This window comes from Triturus cristatus, chromosome 2_2 (assembly GCF_964204655.1).
Source record: "Triturus cristatus chromosome 2_2, aTriCri1.1, whole genome shotgun sequence".
Lineage (NCBI taxonomy): Eukaryota > Metazoa > Chordata > Amphibia > Caudata > Salamandridae > Triturus > Triturus cristatus.
The window spans coordinates 252,934,773-252,956,864 of NC_140582.1; the positions used below are offsets into that span (position 1 = coordinate 252,934,773).

Genomic DNA, 22,092 nt, shown 5'->3' on the forward strand with positions numbered 1-22,092 from the left:
TTGCACATCCCTCACCTACAAAGACAGATCAGTCCTAGCTCAAATCCATGTCATTGATGGACCTGAACCAGCAGACTGTCTTCTCAGTCTACCCACAGCAGCATGCCTAAAGCTGGTAGAAATACAATATTGAGTGGAGGACGAACCAGACATAATAAGCAAGTTCCCAAGATTGTTCACGGAACATGGAAAAATGGCCCAATTTCAGGTTTGTTTACATATCAATTTAAAAATAAGGCTGGTGAGTCAACATCACCCTAAAGTGCAATTCCATCGGCAAAAAGCAGTAGATTATGAACTACAGGACCTCTTGTCTACTCCCTCGGATAATTCCAAGTGTTTTCTGTTTAGGTAATTTTCGGTACATCCCTGGTAGAAATGGACAAGTGGGTGCTTAATTCATTGATATAAATAATGAAGAGCAAGGGTGCCAGAACGCACTCTAGCCCCTAAGCTTTCATGTGGGGAGAGCAAGAAATTTACCAAGGGAAACTTCAGGCCCCAGATTTATACGAATCATACATAGCTTGGCCCGGTGCATGCAATCAAATGCAGAAGATAAATTAATGTAGGCCAGGTACAGCGGCCAGAGCATGCCGATGGTATATTTACTTACGATCAAGTGCAAGTTTGGGCACTGCTTCACTGTACCTAGCCCATGGATGAAACCTGTACTGACAAGGGAAGAGGATGTTGTTGTCACTTACCCAGGTCTGCAGACGATTAAAAATAACCCTCCCAGAATCTTCACTGAGCAATGGATAAGGGGTATCAGACAATAACATTTGGGGAACTCTCTATCTCCTTTTTAAACAATTGTAACAATTGTAGAAAAGGCCCGGCAATTCGTGAATTGCATTTGAGTAAGCCCCTAGGGATTCTATCGATCCTGGGGCTTTACCCTTTATGCTCTGTCTTATGGCTCCCTCCGCTTCCTGAAGGGGAATCTGAAAAGGGGGGCGGAGTATCTAAATACACATGTAACCTGTTATTGCACGCCCTGTCTTGGGGCAACTTATAAATCGAGGTAACATGCTTGACCCACGTCTGGCCAGAAATATTGCAGACAAAGAGTTGGTTGGGGGGGATGATCTCACTTTTGAAACCTGTTGATTATATCCCAGAATGCTTTATTGCTTGTCTGAGCAGCTGCTAGCTCCAGTTGTTACCAGTCCCTTTTATTCAGCAAGTTCTTCCTGTCTGTAAGAGACCACCAACCAAGTCCCACCTAGCCTCCCATATGTCTCTAGTCAAGCCAAGGCCTTCCTCAAATGGCAGTCAGCTGCTGAGCAGTTTGAATCAAACCAGCTTGGGTACACTGGGGCGGTATGAAGATAATTAATGCAGGGGCAAAGGTGTTGGTAACAGTTGGATAAGACTTCTCCAAATTCCTTTTCTAAACACCCCATGAACACTAACAATTGGTTTTTAGGAAGAAGATCGAGCATGGCACTAGGATCTTTGAAGTGCCAGACTAAATTAAACCCATCTCTTGAATGTTGTGTGATTGCGACACACTCTGCTGGCAGTTTGCCCCTTTCCATGGAGAAAATCCCTTCTATTTAAAGAGCATTATGATTCCCCAATAGGGTTTCCATGATTGAACTATTAGAGCACCACTACAAGCGCCTGGGAGCACATGTATAGTCACTAACAAATGCCCCCCCCTCCCATAAGTGGGTTTACTGAGCCGTTCTCCCTGAAAATATGTCTACACGGTCATGTGAGGCTACACATTTCATCAACTTCTTCCGTGTAGCATCCATTAGTGCTACTTAGGTGGGTGCACTGAGCCCTTCTCTGTGAAGGTACTTAATAATGTCTACAAGGTCATGTGAGGCAAAACATTTCCTCAACTCCTTCCCTCTAGTATCCATGAATGCAACTTCAGCTGCTGAACCCAGAAAACCTAATTATGCAGGCTAATCCCCAAGTTTAATATTAAAGTCACAAAATAACGGAAAACAAGGTTGTGGTGTGGTACCTGAAACTATTGGTTTCAAACTAAAAATAAAGTAGAACAACTCCTCAAATAAAGAACAGGGGCATATCAACAAGGGCTTTATGTCTGCTTTTTTGGCTTTAAAAGCCAAAAAAGGAGAGATAAAACTTGCGCCCTATCAACAACAGGGTGCTAACATGCAAATTTGCATGTTAGCACCCTTTTACTCTACGCTTCCCCTTGCATCTCTAATGAGATGCAAAGGGGGCGTTCCAGAGTAAAATAATAGGAGAAATGCTAAGCGACATTTCTCCTATTATCAAGAATGTCGCTAACCCTGTTAGAGACAAAAAAAGCAGCACTAACCGCGGTTAACGCTGCTTTTTTACGTCTGGTATTTTTCTGACTTAGCCATGATATCCTATGGAAGGAGGATATCATGGCTAAGCTTGCCTGTCCCTATCAACAAGGTAACGTGAGATTATCGCTGGGTTTCCAGCGATAATCTCACGTTAGCCTGTTAGCGTGAGGATTTTTATCGCTATTGAGATAAGCGTTGCTAATAGCACGCTATCTCAGCGATAAAAATCGGCGCTAGCTGGCGATAATTATCCGAGCGCTAAGTGCGCTCAGCGATAATTATCGCCGGTTGTTGTTGATATGCCCCAAAAATAGTTAGTATATTACAAAATGTTCTAAATAAAAACAAAAGGAGCCATAGTTACCCTTAATAAGCAGGGCCTGGTATGATAACTGACGCGTATGCTGTAAAATTAATTTTGACCCATATAAAGTGTCTGCCCACAACTCTCTCACGAGAAGAGGGCATAGCAGGGCAGTAGTACCAATAAAATCCGTGCATGAAATCGGTGTAAAAACCCAGGTTTCCTGCATGATGACAAAATCACATTTATCAAAAGGCCAGCCACTCTGGTTTTAAGATCTTATCTTTTAATCCTGCCACATTCCAATTTACAAGTGAAAACGAAGAATGTGTCACCCCGACATCAAGCCCCTTAATTCAATTAACGGACTTCTGGGGGTAGTTAGGGCAGTCAATCAACTTCTAATAAAATAACAAATTGATTTCCTACAGGTACAATAAAAACAAATCGTAAAGGGAACAAAGTGGATAACAGAAGAACTGAACGGTTAAACGACTGGTCTCATCCCCCCAAAAAATCCCCTCTTCCCCCGCACATTAACTGATTTATGGTGGTGAACACGTTTAAAGTGTGGTTTGTAGAAAAACCCAATGGGAACAGGGACTATGGAGCTTGCTGGAATAGAGCTACTCAGGTTCCTGCCCAATATCGCCTGTGCCACAGATGGCTATCTAAGATTTATGATAACAAAGTCCCCTTGAGAGGTAATAGGGCCCGGACCTATTCAGCAAATCCTTCAGGTGAATAGATTTTCACCAGATAGGGCAGATTGAAAGTCTCTGTTTCATACTAACCAAGCCAGTACCTTATTACAGAAATCCCCATATGACTCCTTAGAGTATTTCCGTATGAGGGGTTACACCGGTCAAAACTAAAACACAGAGACACACAGCTGGAGGGAGATTTATAATGGTCCAGTCAGGGCACAGTTCAGGAATACCTGCATTTTCCATGGGATTCCCCCCCCCCCCCCTATCAGTAATCGGAGGCGAAGGGTGAACTGCATAAGCAGCACCTCTAGATGGATGGAGAGCAACCCACCAATATTAGAGAGTGCTCATTAGAGGAGTTTTGTTGTTTGGAACAGTAGAGCTGGGCAGAATACCCTTTGAGGGGTTATACGGGGCAGAGGATGGTGTGGCAAAAAGGATGTCAGCTGAGTTTCAAAACCTTGCAAACTGGCACAAATTGGAGCGAGCTCTGACTGTTTTAAAACCTTAATTTTATTGATGTAATCATAAAGAGGTAGCCCTTTCTTGCGTAGGTCAGGTAAGGGTATGAGAATGTCTATCTTTGAAGTACCCAAAGGCTGAGCCACAGAATTCCCTGAACGAGCACTGGTGCATTGTTTAACTGAAAATCCATCCGAGTGGCTGCATCGGATATTCCACACTGTTGGCCCATCTTGGGTTTTTTGCTCCTAACTATTGTTTTGTACCCTTCAGGATGGGGATTAGCAGCCTCTTTCATCAGCAGGAACTTAAAATTAGAACAGGTGGCTAAGGGGCTAGACAACAAATCAATGGATGGCTTTATTCGCAGGCGCGGAATTATTACAATAAAGTAGGGACAATCTACTCTCTGTAAGAGCAATTTCCATACTTATAACTCCCACTTCCCTCTCCAACATCTGATCTATCAAGGTGTACTTCATTGGAGGAGCTGGGGTAAGTAAAGTACCAGATGCTTTTCTCTTCACCATGGTTGTTGACAATATACAATACCCATAGGAAAATCCAATTGTTAAAGGGACACTACTTAGTACTCCTGCTTTAAAAGAAGAAGGATAATAAAAAAGATTTAAAAAAACTATAAAGTATCAACCAGGTGGAATTTTTTCCTAAATAAAGAAAACACAGTATACGGCAACGTGCAAACGAACAACATGGACCGCTATGCCCAGCAGAAGGGATCACCCGGTTCGAGTGGGCTTTCGGATGCAGCCAAGGAGGGCCCGTCACCCTCGACGGAATTGACACTGCAAGATGTTATGGGTGCCATCGACGCCATGAAGGCTTCGGTCGGCCAGCAATTCGACTCTCTGGCCCACAAGCTGGACACCGTGTTGATCGATGTCAACTTACTTAGGGCAGACGTGTCGAAAACCAGTGAAAAGGTCAAATCACTCGATCTCACGACATCGGGCCTCAAGACAGATGTCTCTGAACTGCAGACGGAGATCCGCAGTCTGCGGGCCCTCAGCGACCTCTCTGTTAAGAGACTGGATGATTTTGAAAGCAGGGCCCGGCGGGATAACGTGCGCATCATCGGTGTGCCGGAGAAGTCGGAGGATGGGCCGGTCGATCTTTTTGTGGAAGATCTGATCCTGAACAAACTAGAGCCGAAAGGCCTCAGCAAATTCTTCACGGTGGAGCGGGCACACAGAGTTCCGGGGGGCCGGCCGAGGCCTGGGGCCCCCCGTGACCTATCATTGCCAGGATCTTCAACTTCAGGGACCGTGACGCAATCCTGCAGGCCTCCCGTGTGAATGGCCCGACGAAGTATGACAATGTGGACATCAGTTTCTATCCTGATTTTACACAATCGGTACAAAAACAGCGAATGGGATATATGACTGTCAAGCGGCGGCTGAGGGACATGGGCTTGAAGTACTCTATGCTTTTCCCGGCCAAGCTACGTATTGAACTGGAGGAACGGACTTATTTTTTCGACCGGCCCGAGGCGGTTGAGGACTGGCTTGACACCTTGCACCATCGGCGCGGCGGGGAGGAACGAGCCGAGGATGAGGGTGGTGGATCAGCGGATCATGTGTGAACGAATGACTGGTGGTTCCTGGACAATTTTGTGTTCACCTCCGACTTGGGTTTGATGTATTGTTTTTTTCTTCTTTAGGATTGTATCACCCTTTCTTCATCATTGGGAGGCTGCAGGGTATCTGGTGAGATTCTTCCTCCAAAGGGGGGTTTTCTTTCTTTCCGTAGAGTAGGTTCATGTTGGGGCAACAGGCACACTGCGAGTTGGGGTGGCTTAATGGTCTTGTGCAGGGGTGCAGGGTGGGGGGGTGTGTAACGGGATTTGGGGGGGTGGCGGTAGGTAGGGGAGTTGTTTTTGTGTGGCGTTTGTTTTGTACCAGGCAATCAGTGTGCTGTTTTTTGCTCTCAACGTGGGTGGGGTGACCGTTGTGGTGGAAATGGGGGGTAGAGGATTGCGCATTTTAACATGGAATGTCAATGGTTTGGGGGACCGATTGAAGCGAGGGGTGGTGCTACAATATCTGAAACGTCTCTCTCCTGATGTAGTTCTGTTGCAGGAGACACATTTGGTGGGACACTCATGCCATGCTATGAATAGAAGGGGCTACCGTTTGGTGGCCCACTCTGGTTTTACTACCGGCTCCAGAGGGGTGGGCATTTTGGTTCGATCCTCTCTTCCGCTGGAAATTGATGAGGTAATGCACGACGACCGGGGGTGTTACGTGGTGTTGGTTGGCCGGTGGGAAGGACAGACTTTGTGTTTGGTTTCAGTTTATGTCCCCCCTGGGTTGCAAACCACCACCTTTGCGGACTTGGGAGGGTTGCTGCTTGGGCTCCCGGAGGGCCTCCTGCTGGTAGGTGGCGACTTCAATTCTGTGGTATCGGGTAGAGAGGGTCGGCACCCTGCCAGAGACCTCCCCGGGGCGCACTCTTGGCTTTATCGACACTATGGGGCTTGTGGATTGTTGGAGATCGATGCATCCGGGGCTCGCCCAATTTACATTTCACTCTGGCGCCCACGGCTCCTTATCTAGATTGGACTATGTGCTGATGCCGGCCGCCCAAGCTCAAATGATCGGGGAGGTCAGACATCTGGCTCGTGGCATCTCTGATCATTCCCCGGTCCTGCTACACTTAGATGTGGTCTTGGGGGCGGGGGGGAGGGTGGCACCGATTAATCCCTGGTATTTGCATGACCCCACAACTCGTGCCCTTTTGGTTAAGTCTCTTGACCATTATTTTGTAGAAAATCAGGGTTCAGTCTCATCGGCCGTAACATTGTGGCAGGCTTTCAAGGTGGTCATCCGTGGGCAGGCCCTATCCTTGATCTCCCTTGCTAAGAGGCGTAAAACTGAGGAGGTGGTACGCCTGGAGTCTGACATAACTGACTTGGAAGAGGATCTCGGGCGGGGGGTCACACGGGATAAACTCCATGCCCTTTGCCTTAAACAATCGGATTATAGGGCGTTGGTTACGGATGCGGCCAAGCTCGCTGGTCGGGAACAACATGGGCGCCTGTATGATGTTGGTGACAAGGCTGGAAAGTTGATTGCATGGCTGGAGAGGAGAGAGCGAGCTAGTTGTGTGGTCCCGGTGATTGTGCGTGCTGATGGTGTGAGTGCTACGGATCCGGGGGAGATTGTGAGCTGTTTTGCGGACCATTTGCGTGACGTCTACTCTCCGGTCTCGGAGAGGCCAGAAGACGACTCTCGTCAACTGCTACGAGATATTGCATTGCCGTGCCTCTCTGTCGATGATAAAGAATTGCTAGATGCGGCGTTGACGAACGATGAGATAGCATCGGCGATTCGCTCGGTCCATTCAGGAATGGCTCTCGGCCCTAACGGCCTTCCGATTGAGCTTTACAAGCCTCGTCCAGATAGGCTGGCGCCTTATCTCCGCGAGATGTTTATTGCATCCCGAGAGGCCGGCTCCCTTCCGCGTGATCAACGTCTAGCGACTATTGTGGTGATCCATAAAGAGGGCAAGCCGCGTGATTGCTGTGCGTCTTATAGGCCTATCTCACTCCTAAACGCTGAACCTAAGATTCTCGCTAAAGTGCTCGCTAATCGTTTGATTAAAGTCATTGGTGACCTGGTACATCCGGACCAGTCTGGCTTTATTCCGCACCGCAACACCGCGCTGAACCTGCGGTGCCTCCACGGAGTCCTCGCGAGAGTTGATTCTATTTAGGAGCCCGCCATATTGGCGTCCTTAGACGCCACGATGGCGTTCGACACGTTGGAGTGGTCGTATCTCTGGGCGGCGCTGGCTAAGTTTGGTTTTGGACCTGGATTCATTGGATGGGTGAAGTTGTTATACGTGGAACCGCTGGCGCAGGTGGTGGTGAATGGTAGAGTTTCTACCCCCTTTTTGCTTGGGAGGGGCACACGGCAGGGTTACCCCCTGTCCCCGCTTCTTTTTGCTCTCGCGTTGGAGCCCCTGGCGGCGTGGCTCCGGTGGGAACCCTCCATGACGGGTATTCGGTGGACACCGACGTTTGAGGATCGCGTGTCGCTCTACGCAGATAATCTTTTGCTCTATCTCACCTCCCCGCGGAAATCGTTGATAGTGTTATTTGATCCTTCGGTCGCAATTCAGGGCTTGTCATTAATTGGGTGAAATCCTGTGTTTATGTGCTGGTTGGCGACCCCCCTCTTTTCCCTCGTGGCTGTCCGATTCAGATTTCACATTCTGGATTTAAATACCTAGGTATCCACGTGTCCCTGGATCCGGCGGTCCGTTATACTCTGAATCTGCTGCCCCCGCTCCAGCGGCTGCGGGCCGATGTTGCTCGTTTGCGGAAGCTCCCGCTATCGCCGCTTGGCCGGGCAGCCTTATTCAAAATGATGTCTTTTTGTATGCATTGCAGAATATGCTGGACGTGGTGCCCGCCCGATATTTTAGTGAGGTAGAGAGCCTACAGAGGCAACTAGTTTGGGATGGGAGACCGCGAATTGCTCTCGCTAAATTGACCCTTCCGTGGTATGACGGTGGCATAGCTCTCCCTGACATTAGAAGGTATTATTGGGCGTCCCAGTTGGTGGCGGTGAACCATGGGACATATGGCCCGGAGGTGAACCCCGCGTACGAGATGGATAAGCTACTGTTGCCGGGCAGAGATTTCAATAGGGCGCTTTATTCTACGAAGGGAGGCACTAATTTAACAGGTCCTACGAAAAATGCAGTACGTGCCTGGCACTGCGCCACCGCTGCTACGGGATGGACGGGCCGACACAGGAGTATCTGTGCCTCAAATATCTGCTGCTATACTTTTTCAGCCTATAAGGAGAGGACGACCCCTCTGATAGTCTCAGTGAGGGGCCTTTCCCAGTGACCAACTTCAGTTTGGCCCAGATCATACCGGATTCGGAAGGGTGAAAAGTGACTATTGGCCAGGTAGTTCACTCTAGCGCATCTACAGCATTTGTAGCTTGCCGCACACCCATGCTGTGAGTAAAGTTAATGATTCTTTACAACCAAAAAGCATAATAAAATTACATTTAAAGAAAAATAGGCAGTTCACTTGGAAAATTACATAAAATTGCTCAGAACCTGGAATGAGTATGTAAAATTAACAAATTACAACAAAAAACACATATATTAGCAGCTCAAAACCACATAATTATAAGAAAAATATAATGATTACCATACACATTATGATATTACTGTAATTGCAAACTATGTTCAACACCAAAATATTTTTAAATACTATAACCCTCGTGTACAAAGATTCCATTTAACAAATCATAAATTGAGACATCTATTTATTCAAAATCTGTGATTTCTAAAATGGATTGTTAAAAAATTGATTTGTGAAAAGTGGTCGCAATTTGTATACCAACTTCTATCTAATCCATTGATATTTTGAGACCCAACCTATGTATTAATAGATTGGTTCTCAAAATACAGCTTCATAGTGGATCACAATTCAACCTGCCTCACTAATATGTATGAGTTAGGGCATACATTGTGACCCACTATGACAATCTTTAGTTTCCTTTTATGAAAGTGGTCTGCATTTAAAAAGAAATATAAATATTTCACAAGCCCTTTTTATGAGCAGGCAGTCGTCTCATGGATCACTGCCTGCTCATGAAAATGTTTTTGGGATCCTTCACAAAGGATAAAGGGTGCCTTGAGGGAAGCCTTGCCATTTCAGAATGACTTAGCACTTAGTTTGAGGAGGTGTCAAAATATTAATGTTTTACAACCCGATTTCATTTGCAAAACGATAATACATATCTTAAAGATTCAGTATCTGGAAGGGATGGCATTAACACACCCCTTACAAATACCAAATCTATATTGATACCCAAACCCAATTCACGATTCAATAAAATTCGGTAACATGTTCCTGAATCGCTATTGGCTTTTGGTGAATAAAGAAATTAAATTTTGCTGTTGGAAAGGCTGTTATTTTATGAATCTGAGCCTTACTGACCATAACATTGCTTGATGCATGAGGACCTATTCCTTTTAGAACATTATATTTGAGAAAAAGAAAAAAATATATATTTACCTTTGATATAATGTCACACAATAAATATTTAGCCCAGAACTGGTCTTGGGTTGCTTGTGTTGCTTTAGAGAGATCTGGTTTGACATTTCATCTGGACCCTTCCTATTGGAGCTGGAATAAAGCTAATTTGAATATAGATGCTTTCGGGAGTGGCAAAGTGTGTTAAAAATGATACACTGGGATGTGATACCGTGTGATTGCCTGTGGTTGAGACTATTAAAAAAAACGCCACCTATCACCTATGTGTTTTCTTTAGTGCAATGAGTATGCCCAAACATGGGTCCTGTGCTCACTGTGCTGTAACACTTAAGCTACTAACCTATACCTCACTCATGTGATCTATGTAGGCCAAAACTGGTCTAGAGCTGCTTGTGTTCCTGTACACAAGAGAACTGTCTTGATAGTTTGGACTTGACTATTTGTATTGGAGCTGGACCAACGTTTATATGCATATAGCTTGTGTATATCTGGAGTGGTTTGTGTGTGAAAAATAATGGACTGAAATGCAACCTGAGTGACAGGCAGTGACTGTTACTATTTGCAAGTATTCTATCCATCACGCTTGTATTTTCGACAATATATATGTGGTCACAATGGGCCCGATTAACAAAGGTAAACTTACACTTTTGTGTAAGGTTGCTGCTCTTCGATATTCACAAAGGTAAATTTAGACTAGAAGTCTAACTTTAACACTTTTTGGTATTCACAAAGGGAAACCTAGACCAAAAGTCTAACTTTACTACTTTTAGATATTCACAAAGGTAAACTTAGACCCAAAGTCTAACTTTACTAGTAGTAACCTACCTTTGTGAATACCAAAAAGTAATAAAGTTAGAGTTTCGGTATTACTTTACCTTTGTGAATACTGAAAAATAGTAAAATTAGACTTTTGGTCCAACTTTACCTTTGTGAATACATAAAAGTAGTGAAGTTAGACTTTTAGCCTAAGTTTATCTTTGTGAATACCAAAAAGTAGTAAAGTTTGACTTTTGATTTAGGTTTACCTTTATGAATCGGGCCCCATATATATTTTTATGCAACGGTTTTTAAGACTCAGCATCAAGGTACCATACCATAGAAACATCCTGTGATCCATCTTTGTTATTGCTCATTTCAAGGTTCCAAATTTCCATTGCAATGTCAGAAATTAAATTAGTGCCCCACCTGTTTTTTGAACAATTACCTACAATTGTTTTAGGCCTATTTATTCAGATGAACAGATAGGCATGATTTATATCTGGGGTTACAAACTGGGTTGTTGGTTCACATGGGTGTTAGCCCTGGACAAACAAAAGCCACAATCCCTTGCAGGATGAACCACAAAAAGTCACCACATTAATCTATGCTTAACCCTAGGTAGCTTTTCACAAAAAGCAGTCAGGCTTAACTTAGAGGCAATGTGCAAAGTACTTCTGCAGCGCACAAAACATCAATAAAGTAAAATCACAACACAAGTAAACATTCTAAACCAATTAAAAAAAAAATGTAAATAATTTGACACTAAAATGATAAAACTCCTATCCGTTGAATTGGAGTTATCAGTTTTTAGTGTGTTTTTAATTGAAAACTAGCACCTATAAGATCAAAGCACAAACCGCAGATATTTAGCCATGTGAGACCGGGTCAAAGTTGAAAGTTAAGTCTGACCGCGGTGGATTACGGTTCGGATACCATAAGTGGATTGAGCTCGGTCAGCGCTCAGAGATAGAAATAATCTTGAAGAAAATGTTCTGAGAAGGTAAAGTTCAGTGGGGCAAGGGTAAACGAGGGGTCCGGGCAGGGAGCTCCTTGGGTTGAAAGTGCTGTGAAGAATTCTATGTTTTGATTTGTACACTGAAATGCAAGTTAAAAGACTCCGGTGGGATGAGGCAAAGGGCTGTAGCTGAAGACAGTTCCACAAGGTCATATACCCCTTTGGCGAAGGACTGCTGAAAAGGATTTGCTGCTGTAGAGAAGAACATAAGGGCAGAAGCTGTGAAGTCAATCTGACAGTTGATGCATCTAGGGAAGATAGGCGAGTAGGTTGGTCCCAGTCTCCCCCCTGGTTCCAAAATCATTTTTCGGTCAAATTTTGTCTAATTCGTCAGTTTTGTAAATTGGCTGTCTAGGCACCTGTAGCACCACAACCAATGATCCAGGACTGGTGGGAGTCCTCTTGGGGGTTTAGGACTCCCTCAAGCTGGGTCCAGGTGCAGGTTCAAGATGGTGGAAGCTTTTAATGTCTTTATGCCTCTGAAAAGGAGGCCAGGAAACCAGCCCTTGGAGTCACTTCTGGTAGTCCTGGGTGCAGGTGAAGGTCCAGGGCTCAACAGCAGGCTGGCCTCAGAGGGGTCAAGGCAGGCTCCAGGCAGCAGAGCAACCCTTCCAGGCAGAGTGCCGAGCAGGTCACAGCAGCACACAGTCCTTTTTAGAGTCCTTCCGCATGTCCAGTGAAAGGTAGCCTGAAAGTCCTATGTATATACCCTGGTGCTCTTCTTCTGGATGGTGGATGAAGCTTGTGGAAAGGTTCTTTGAAGTGCATGGAATTTCCTAACTCCCCTGTTCGGTCTCCAAGCTGGCTACAGTGACAGAACAGGGCTGCTAGTCCCTTGGTGGGAACGCAGGGCATAGGCTATTCAGGTATAAGTGGGTCTGTGCTCAGCTCCGTCCCCCATCCTGCCAGCAGGTGACCCATTGAGGCACACCTTATCCCTCTATTGACTGTCTGGGAGGAAATCCCAGAGTCTGTCAGCTACATCCAGCCATGTGACCCAACACAGGGTGCAGGCACAAAGGGGCTTAAGGAAGGAAAATGTCAACTTTGAGGCATTTTCAAAATTGCAATTTATAGTTTGACTTAACCACTAAAGAAGATTTATTAATGCAATTTTATAGGTCCAATCATGACATATCTACCTACTCCAGCTTATTAAATGTAATAAGAAATCCCCAATGCTATCCTATGGGAGGGGTAGGCCTCACAGTAGTGAATACTATCAACATATTTAACACTTTATAGTGCATGCCCAACCTTAAAACTATACAGCACCATGCCCTAAGGCTACCAAGGGCCTACCTCAGGGGTTACATTTATGTAATAAAAGGGGAGTTTAAGTCTTGTCAATAAAATTTAAATGTCAAGTTGACATGGCAGTTTGAAACTGCATTCAGACTATAATGGCAACCCGGGATATGTTTTAAGGTGCTACTTATGTGGGTGGCACAATAACTGCTGCAGGGCCACTGGTAGCATTTAATTTTCAGGCCCCGGAATATCACAATTGCGCCAACATATAGAAACTCTTCAGGCCCGGGCGGACGATGCAAAAGGGAGGTCTCGATGGAACAACCTGCATATAGTGGGACTCCTGGAGGGGTCGGAGGGCCCACAGGTGACGTTGTTTATTGAAGAATGGCTTAGAACAAAAGTGGCACCCACAGGACTGACGGATCTATTTACAGTAGAACGGGTGCACCGAGTACACGTTAAAAAACCAATTCTTGGCGCAAATCTACAGCTGGTCATAGCCAAAATCCTGAACTTTAGGGATCGAGATCTACTCCTGCAAGCAGCCCGAGACAATGGCCCCCTACAGTTTAATAACACAAAAATCTCAATCTTTCCAGATTATACTCTGGCAGTCCAGAGTAAATGCTCCTCATTCCTGGAGGTCAAATCTCGAGTCCATGCTGCCGGCCTTACATTTGCCCTTTTATTCCCAGCCATATTTAAAATCCTTAATAATCAGCCATCCTACTTTTTCTAAACACCTGAGAGTGCCTGGGACTGTTTGGACAGAAATTTCCTGGAGACAGGTGGCAATGGCCGCCAAGAACGGTTGCAACCAAATTCACAAAGACCCCCATGTAGGCGCAGGAGAGGACTAACTACACAAGACAGCCTGCCGGGGGCCCCATCCCCTAAAGTGGTCTTGGGGGTAAGATAGGAGGCTCTCCATTCGACAACTGCTTTGAGGTCTGTCCACACACCTATTAGCTCCAGTCCCTCAGGAGACGCAAGTCAGATTCGGACTCCGGGGGGAGTGTTGTATTGTTTTCCTCAGTGTCCAAACAGCTAAGTAATGACCTGTTGGGTTGAGAAATATTGAAATGGTTCCCCATTGCGAGGAGGGGTAGGGATCTTTCCCCTTGTTTTCTATGTTTGTCCACCTTGAGGTGTTCTGTGATTGATTGTAAGCTCTGCTAGCCTAGTTTGTCGTTATCCAGAAGTAACACATATCCTATAAGTAAGGTGGTGGCCTGGTTCCCACAATGCACAATGGTACTGACAAATGAACACTGGGATATTATAACACATCAAGATATATCAGCCCGAGGCCTGACTCGTACTGAGTTGAACCGCCTGCCACATATAACCCAAATGCCCACTACACTTGTAGCCCACCCCACAAGAGAAAGCACTTGATATATCGTAGTTAACCATGACGCCGGTTAAGGTTCAGTTTGGTCGAAGGAAGTTGGCTTCATTGACCGAGTATTGGGATGTTGTTTACTTGTTAAGTTTGACATTGGTCTGGACAACTGAATCTGGAGAGGACTGCTTGAGGGCCGGGTGGCGGGGGACTGCTGATTTGTATGCTATCGCTGAATGGCATTTGTGTTTAAATCATACAATTTCATCACTTGGAATATACAAGGTATGGGCTTGATCCACAAGCGGAACAGAATATTGGCTAAATTACACCAAAACCGTGGTCAAATAGTATACCTTCAGGAAACACACTTAATGCCTACTGAAACCCTTAAACTGCAAAGAATATGGAGGGGACAATTGTATATGACTGCTTATTCCACCTTCTCCTGTGGAGTGGCAGTGTGGATACGTGCAGGGATCCCATTCTCCATGATAGATAGCAAAATTGATGAACAAGGCAGATATGTGCTACTAAATGGTACGTTAGATGGGAAACAGGTGGTATTGGGGTCCATATATGCACCTTACACTGACCAAGAAACATTTCCATCTCGCCTGTTAATCGCCCTGGCGGAATGGTCACAGTATCCCTGGCTATTAGGGGGAGATTTTAATGAAGTCCTTGATGAGGGGCTAGACCAATCACACACCCCCACTACCGGGAACAATAATGACACAGCAGGCTAAGATCCTGCACCAATGGGTGGCAGGGTGGAACCTAAAGGATGTCTGGTGACTCCAAAACATAAACATGTGGGAATATTCTTTTTTCTCACACCCTCATGGCTTGCACTCTCGCCTAGATGGATTCCTATGCATGCCAGAACTATTCCCAACTATACCACCTATTTAGGCAACACTATCTCTAACCACAACCCGCTTGAATTGACCATGAACTGGGGCGGGTCCTCTCCCTGATCCCAACTTGGTGCCTACAGCCTTTACTCCTGGAGGACCCGGTGTTTAGAAGCACTATAGCCATATGAATCACCTCCTACTTTGACAATGAGGGCACGGCCACAACGAGATCCGTAGAATGGGAGGTCTTCAAAGTGACGATTCGAGGGGCCTCACTGGGGGATGTGGTGGGTGCCAGGTGTGAGTTCACCTGAGATATTACAGAATTGGAAGCGGCATTGCAATTATTAGAAGTAGCAGCCCAGGCTGACGCACTGGCCGAAGAGAAACTTCAAGATGCCAGAGTGAAATATGCAGAACCTGCGGCTAATTGACTTGAATGCATATACTATGTGCGCGCACGCAGAAGCTGATAGATCTGGTACATTGCTGGCTCGTATAATACAGCCTCACACTTCCCCCATGCCAATATTAGCGATACACACTAGGTATCACAAACTGCTTAACAGATAGATTGAGTTTAGTGAGGCATTCCAGGATTATTCTACATACTTACACGCAGCCCCGCCCTAACCCTCGTTAGAGTCTACGGATGAGTTCCTAGCGTCCATACCACTTCCTGTTATCTTGCCTGCAAATGTTTCAGGTTTAGAGGCTCCAATTACCCAAAAAGAAATTTGAGGAGCCATCAAAAAACTCACCCGCAATAAAACGCCGGGCTGCGATGGGTTACCTTTTAAATTTTACTCCACGTTTGTAACATAGTTGGTCCCCGAGCTGCTACAATTATATGAAACGTCACTAGAGGAGGGAACTTTGCCCCCCCCATGACTAGGGAGGAGATAGTGACTTCCTTATTAAAACCTGATAAAGCTCCTATTGAACTATCCTCCTATAGGCCCTTGCCCATTCTCAACACAGAATACAAGATACTTAGCAAGATATTGGTGTTGCGTCAACTTCCCCTCCTTCCCAGGTTGATCCACACAGACCAATGTGGCTTTATACGTCGGTGAAGTGCTTCCCTCACTATTCATCGCCTCTTCACCTTAATTAACAAGGCTCAAGATCACTTTCCACATGCAGGATGTCTGTCTTTAGATGTCCGACAAGCTTTTGATACTCTAAGCTGGTCTTATATGCTTGCGAAATTGGAAAAAGTCGGGATCCCCCAATTATTGACGTAGGGTAAAATTACTTTACACAATGCCAACAACACAGGTAGAAACATGTTACAGCATCTCCCTTCCATATCATATATTCCGAGGAACACACCAAGGTTGCCCCCTCTCACCGCTTCTATTTGTATTGGCGATAGAGCACCTTGCCCAACATTTACACCAAGCAATGAGACCATATGGCATATCAATAGGCCTGGCCACACACTCGGTATCTCTCTATGCCGATGACATGCTGTTGTATTTTAAAGACATACAGATGGACTTTCATCAACTGGCAGCTCTTCTGACTCGATTCAGCTTCATATCGGGGCTACACCTGAATGCCTCGAGATCTATAGTATATTCCTTTTATGATAATTACAATGTGACCGTTTTGCAATTTGGCCCGACACAGCTCACAGTAGAAACGGTCACCTTTAAATACTGGGCATTCAGATATACAGAACCACTCACGATATATAGGACAGAAACCTGGTCCATACAATTAACTCCCTAAAATCACAGGTAGCCTTTAGGATTAAATTGCCCCTGACTACAGCAGCACGCCTTGCAGTGGCTAAGGTGGTGATGTTGCCAAGACTCCTATCTTAATTTGTCAACCTCCTGGTGGTGGTTCCTGCTTGGATCTTCAATATTTCAGACTCGTTATTGACAAGCATGAAATGGGGATCGAGACGCCACCAGATAGGCCTCACTAAATTACAATTACTCACTTCCAGAGGCGGCATAGGAGTCCCAGACTTTAAGACATATTGCATAGTGGGACAATTGCAATGACTGGCATATTGGCTAGCGGGACATAATCTGTTTGAAATTGGGGATACACCTGCACAACTACGTCGCGGCACACTACAGAAACTACTCTGCCCACAATCCGGGAGAAGGAGGGATACCCCCACTTCTCCAGACAGCGCTACACTACTGGAAAGTAGCACTGAAATATGCTAATACACCTACCCCATATGCTCTAAATATCCCCCTCTGTGGCTTATCGACACTGCAGTGGGTCTTGTCGGCCCACAGGCTAGCGCCTTGGGGGAGGCTGGAGTTACGATGGCAAGATCCATGTTTACAGACAGAACCTTAATGCCCCGCTCCAAGTTTGTGAGCACCATGATGTACCTGCTACATTGTTTTTGACCCATGCCAGCATAATATATTTTATTCGCAGACACAGCAAGAGCCCCCCACATTCCAACTATTGCAAGCATTACACCTCATGGAAGCCACTTGGTTAGATGGTTGTACCGAGGCTTGAGGGTACATTTAAAGGTCCCTCTATTACCTCTTAGGCAGAAGTGGGAGACAGACATTGCATGGGCTCTCACGGACAAAGAGTGAGCACTAGTCCTCGTAATGTCTGATTCAAATTCCTTCAGCTCTCATTATTACATAGGACATACCTCACACCACATAGTGTGCATGCAATGTACCCATCTGTCTCCTCAGAATGCTCCTGCTGCCACTTGCCTGACGCCGGCTCAATCCATATGCTTTGGTCATGTCCCTCCTTACAGGGGTATTGGAGTGAAGTTACTGCGGACCTGTAGCAATTATCCGAACATTCCTCTTGGTCCACTATCAAAGCTTGTCTCTTGGGCCTGTCTCCACTTCCAAAAAAAGCTGTGGTACTGCGCCGCTTTACTGATTTTACCTAATATTGGCCAAAAGAATGCTTGTACAGCGCTGGAAATCTCACTCAGCACCGAGGAGAGAGCAAGTCATTTGTTGGGCCACGGCAGAAAGAGAGGCCCTACAGCGGGAGCAATACAGGGGGCTACAAAAAAGCCAATCTCAATGGAGTGGGCCCACTTACTAGAACAATTTAAAGTTTATACTACTGATGATTAGACACCATACGAAACCACCCACTCTATGATATCTGATGACAACCTAATGCGATGATCACAATTGATGCTTGCTTCGGGGCTTTTGGCCACCCACCACCCTTCCATTCGTCTCTCCCTCCCACAGGTTTATTACCTCTCCATAATAAACACACATATCAATCCACCCAGACCACATAAGCGAGTTTACAGGGGGAGGGGGTCGGAGTTGAGCATTTTTTACTCTAAGTGAATACCACGTGTTGTATCCCTATTATAACAGTTTCTGCTGTCGCTAATATATGACCATACACGAGTCATGAATACTGTATTCTGGTACTGTACAGTCTCAAAATGACATGTACTATATATTGTTTAAAATGTACCCATTATTGATCAAAAGATGCAGAAATACTCCTATATATGAGAACAGCACTGAAAACTAATAAAAGTATATTTAAAAATAAATTGCAGCCCCCGGGTATATGGTATGCTACTTTACAAGGGATGTATAAGCAAATTATATATGCCAATTAGGTGTAAGTCAATCAAACCATGCTCAGGGAAGTGAGCACAAGCACTTTGGTACTGGTTAGCATTGGTAAAGTGTGCAAAGTCCCATGGCTAACAAAAACGAGTTTTAGCAAAATTTGGAGGTAAGTAGGCAAAAGGTTTGAGCGAAGACCACCCTATCGCTGACAAGTTTAATATCCAGCATTGTTCAGCCACTATTTTGTGAAGTGTGTGCTTGATTGGCTCTTGCTACACTGATTGTTGCTGATTTTAAGCATATTATAAGCCTGAAATTGGGCTCAGAGACACTGCCTCTGAATGAGTCTGTTTTCCCATAATTTGGTTTCAGGGTTTGTGGACAAGTGGTTGAATCTGTCAACATCCTTTGGATCAGGGCCGTACTGGCCGAAGCGGGCACCGGGCAATCCCCAGGTGTGCCGCACGGGCGGGGGACGGGGGCCGTTTTTGTTCCAGGGCCGTTTTTGCAGCATAGCTGCAAAATCGGCCCTGCAACAAAATCGGCCAAAAACCGGTCCTGGCAAAGAGCTCGGCCGCACCCCCAACCCCCCAGGGGGGCCGGTCGAGCACTTCGTCAGGGCCGGTTTTGGTTCCCAGTCCGGCCCTGCTTTGGATTGTTGCATAAATGAGTTGGGGACTGTAGGTATGGACTTCAAAGCCAAGTTAGGTAGTTTCCAAGGTTGCTTACGAAGGTAACTATTCAGTGTTTACTGTTTGATTTGGAAAATCGTACCGGTTTATGTCTTTCTACTTGAATATGATTTACTTTTTGAGCTTTCTGCGCACTGTAAAATGTTAACTTTTTTGGGTAAGTAAGCTGTTCCTCTTCACTTTGTCACTATGATGAGCCACCATTTACAATGAACCTTTTGTCGCAGGTGAGTTACCATGGTTCACCCAACCAGAGTTCAATGTGCCTGACTAAAAGGTACAGCTTACTAATCCAGTTCCAGGACCCATAACTGTATCTCCAGTATGTGGGTGAGTTCTTTTGGCTCGCTTCACCGATATGTTCCATAGAAATAGCTCGGTAGCCATCTCAGAACAAAGATCTGGACTTGCCTAGCCATCTTAGCAGACTGGAAGCAACACCAATGCACCAACGCACCGTAGATCTTCTCCTCTTCACCTCTTGTTGCAAGCGTTGCTTCTTGACATCTCAGAAATGCATCAAAAGAGAAGAATGGGCCAGATGTGCAACGCGTTTTTGCAACTGCAAAAATATTTTTTCAGGAGCAAACACCATACTATGGTTCTACAGGATCGCTTTTTGGGTTTGCAATTCGGTATTTGGAAGGGGCATGTTTAGTGAGTTCATTCTAAATCATTGTGGTATGTAATAATGTATTGCGTTAGAAATGCGGTTGCAAAACATTCATATTTTACTGACACCTCAAAGAAGACAGTAACCTGTGTGTAAACGGGAAAAGGTCTCTGAGGGAACTCTTTCCCTTTAAAAATGTTTAAAAAAATATTTCTAAGGGTAGTCAATGGTACCACACACAACTGCCTAATCTGAAAATACACTTTTCTGTGTTTTTTAATGTATCCCCTTTCCGTTAGAAAACAGGGTTTCATTAGAAAAAATGATTGCTTTATTTACAAGCAATTACAGACATGGGGATCTACCTTGTTCATGAGGCCACCATCACTGTGACCCCTGTGATGGCTATCATTCCTATTGGTAGCAAACGGCAATTCTCATCATTTATATCTAATATTCATTAGCTAGGTCGGTTTGTGACCCACTAGGAATCGTTAATTTACATTTAAACCTTCATACATTAGGAATTGCAATTTCCAATTTGTGATACGGTAGAAATCGCAATTCTGAATGTTAGTACATCTAGCCCAAGAACTCTTCTTTGTTTGTTTTTACACGAAATACAGCCATCTGCCTTGGCGGAGAGTTGACCCAGGGCCACAGATTTAAAGCTGACATAGCCATGGGATCCCACGCAAGCAGATGAAGTGGGTCCCCCTACCCTCATTTTGCTAGTACAAAACATATCGGGCAGATTTGCAAGCCCCTTGCGCCACTTTTGTGTCACTTTCAACATGGGAAAAGTGACGCAAAAATGTCGCAAGGGGCTTGTAAATCTGCCCCATCATTGGGATCCAAGGGTCCTCTCACTCACTTGGTGCCACTGCACCTGCTGCACTATCGGTTGTTACGTCCCTGAAGAACCAATGCATCTCCTTCCCTGTGCTCCCTTTTACTTCTTGTCCTTTTGCTCGCTTATAGCACTGATGAATTGATTTCCAATTTTAATGGCCATTTTTTGTTACTGGCATTAAGCTAATGAAGCTACTTGGTCTAGGTCCAACAGAGAAAATTAAAAACCCGAAAATTCGTATAAAAGGTGTACTTTCGTGGTGTAGCTATGGTAACGTTTCTCAGTTTATTTAAGGTTAAGACAGAAAGAAAAAGAGATTCCTCACACCCGCCTGGCTGCTTTAACACTGTGCAAGAGGGTGAATCCGATATAATTATTACAAATCATTACATTCAAAGGTTAACTGCCCAGCCCGGACGCATCGCACGCCATGATTAATGCTCAATGAGCCCCAGACAATGACATTACAAATAAGGTCAAAATATAACATAACTCACATTATGGACTAATTAAGTTGTGATGCCCAGTCATAAGTCTTCTAAGAAGCTCTGTTACAAACATTCAATCAATCGATGACATCATCTGATGCTTATGAAATGAAAAATCAGTCACTGTCGGGCAATTAAAAATAGTAACAACAGCTCTCCATCTCTGGGCATTACTGGACAAAAATGTATTCGTGGAAAACAACCAAGTGGGCGACAGAAAATCATATGTAATATAATAAATCCGGTATCATGAATACACATGAACTTCTGAGGGAGAAATGAAGCCTGTTCTATTTGTTTAATACTCACTCGATAACATTCCACCTGGGTTTGGATGCTGTGGGATCATATCACAGACCGTGATCACTGGAGCTCCTCACCGAAGACTGGCAGTTGCGGCTCGTAGTGGGAGTGCTGCGGGGCGGTGGGGCGGGGGAGGGGCAGGGTGGGGGTAGTAAACTCCGGCATACGGCCGACTGGAGTTAAGTACATAAGTAAATAAAGCAAATTACATTGCATGCGCTGCAACGCCATTTGCCCATCCGCCGCCCCGCCCCGCCCCACTGCCCCGCAGCACTCCCACTACGAGCCACGACTGAAGACTGGTCTCTTCGACAGTGTGTGAATGGCTGATGAGCTGGAGCAGTGCTATTTTACCAATTTGGGGAGTGGCAAATCATTGCTTGTCACTGGAACTGTATTGGAATGAGCTACCTTGGGCTCAAAATGAAGCCATGATAATTGGGATCTCTAAAGTAATTACAGCGCACAACAGAAGACAAAACAATGAAGTAACACAAGGCAACTTATCAACACAACAAACACCTAAAAAGC

The 22,092-nt window shown here is 45.2% G+C and overlaps 1 long non-coding RNA gene across 2 annotated transcripts in view; it reads right to left on the reverse strand.

Annotated features, from left to right (window-relative positions):
- Window positions 1-21,650, reverse strand: part of LOC146862099 (uncharacterized) — a 212,192-nt gene extending 190,542 nt beyond the window's left edge. The window contains exon 1 of one of the 2 annotated variants that reach the window (XR_014978378.1): window positions 21,568-21,599. This is a non-coding gene — a long non-coding RNA (uncharacterized LOC146862099). Of the gene's footprint in view, window positions 1-21,567 lie in introns of both variants that reach the window. The other variant, XR_014978379.1, reaches the window with a different exon arrangement.
- Between the last annotated feature and the right edge of the window lie 442 nt (window positions 21,651-22,092).